A 1,862-nucleotide genomic window follows, 5' to 3' on the forward strand; every position below is an offset into this window, starting at 1 on the left:
ACCTAGAGCTATATAATGATTCCATACAAAGTGAAACTACAAAGTGTGAAATGAAATCATTGAGAATAAATTGTAATAAAGTAAATCCATGAAACGCAATAAATAAAATGCACAAGTAGTTGTCAAACTCATTTGAGTTGAACAACAGTGCATCTTTCAAAGCAGCTTCAACATTTTCTGAGCTTTGATGAGTTCTTAAAAAGAYAGGTGAATTGTTTTACAAATTAAGAAGAGCATTTGCAAAAATGCAATCACTTCTGCTAAGATCTTGAATGTCCGTGTCAGGATCTGTGTTTGATATTATTTTTGTGTTTGTGGTTAAGGTTTTATGTGTCCCTGTGTTTAATTTACTGGGTTTTCAATATTTGTCAGTTCTCCAGTGTTTTTCCTCCGTTTCCTGCTCCTCAGTTCTTCTCCTGCCCTGCCCACTCTCACCTGATCCCAGTTGCCTCCTCACCAGGTGTTTGTCATTATGTGTATCAGTTCTGGTCCATATATTCAAGTAGCCTCTGTTTCTCCTTCAGTGAAGCATTAGGTATGCTGTGTGCATACCGTCCCGGGCCTTCTTGTGTCTCCTTGTGCTGCTGTTCCTGAGTTTTTAAGTTGTAAGTAGAGTTATGCTGCTTCATCAGAATTTTGTTTTATAATAAAAGAAGTTAATTTCCTGAGCTCCACATGGCCGAGCCTGCATTCCTGGGTTCCTACCTCTACTGACCGTGACAAACTGGTTATTCCACTTCTGGCTTCTAGATAAAGAATGAAATAAGATGTCTTCTATAATGTGTTTAAAATAAAAGCATGAACAGGTTCTTTTAGAGTATAAAGTAAGGAGCTCACCTTAACTATTCTGATAACTGAGAAACTTGTTTTGACAACTGACTTTTTAAASAGCTGTCAGAATGGCAAGGTTTTTAACAGAAAATAAATGTCAAGTTGAGGATCCTAAAATACCAAAAGGTTTATCAACATACTTTGCCCTAATAAGATCACTTCAGGTTATTTTCATTGAGATGTGGGATGTTTGAAGTAAGTTGAGTGTTGCTGACATCTATGGTCCAATAAAACACTTAAAAATATCATTTATATTTTCTATTGGCTGGTAGATATAAATAATAGTGGAAAATAATTTTATGCATTTTTAAAATTTGATCTCAAAAGCAATATGTGTAATTACAATAGATCATGGCCTAACATCATGCTTTGAGGAACACCACTTACAATCCACAATGCAGCTGAAAAGTACTTTTTTCATGTAGACTAAGACAGAGATTCTTGACCTGTGGGCCGCGGTCCAATTGTGGGCCACAAGTGCCACCTTGAGGGCCTCAAAAGAACAACAGTTTTTAACTTTGGGCCACAGAGGGCAAGTACACTTCGCTGCGGCATGCAGAACGGGGCRGTGACAGACCTTTCCGTCAGTCCCATACCTTATATGGAAATGGGACTATTTAAGTTTACTTTAAGGAGCAACCTTCATTTCCGGAATGCAATAGTCCCATTTCCATTTAAGGTATGGGACTGACGGAAAGGTCTGTCACCGCCCCGTTCTGCATGCCGCAGCGAAGTGTACTTCACAGAGGGCTGTGGGACCTCATTGATTTTGAATAAGCAATACACTTTCTCACCACTAGTAGCGGTAGTGCGCCATTCAGATGTTTAACAACTTTTTAATATGTAGAAGAACTTAGAAACCTGCTGAGAATGGAAACCTATTTTAAATTAAAAGTAGAAGGCAAAAATGAAGGTAACGCATCAAAAAACACCAGTTTCTCACTAATATGAAGTGCAGCGTCTGTTTTTACCATGCAATATTTTAAAAGTTCAAAACATTATCAAATACAGTTGCAATACAACTATATTTT

This window comes from Austrofundulus limnaeus, unplaced genomic scaffold, assembly GCF_001266775.1.
Source record: "Austrofundulus limnaeus strain Quisiro unplaced genomic scaffold, Austrofundulus_limnaeus-1.0 Scaffold40, whole genome shotgun sequence".
Taxonomy (NCBI): domain Eukaryota; kingdom Metazoa; phylum Chordata; class Actinopteri; order Cyprinodontiformes; family Rivulidae; genus Austrofundulus; species Austrofundulus limnaeus.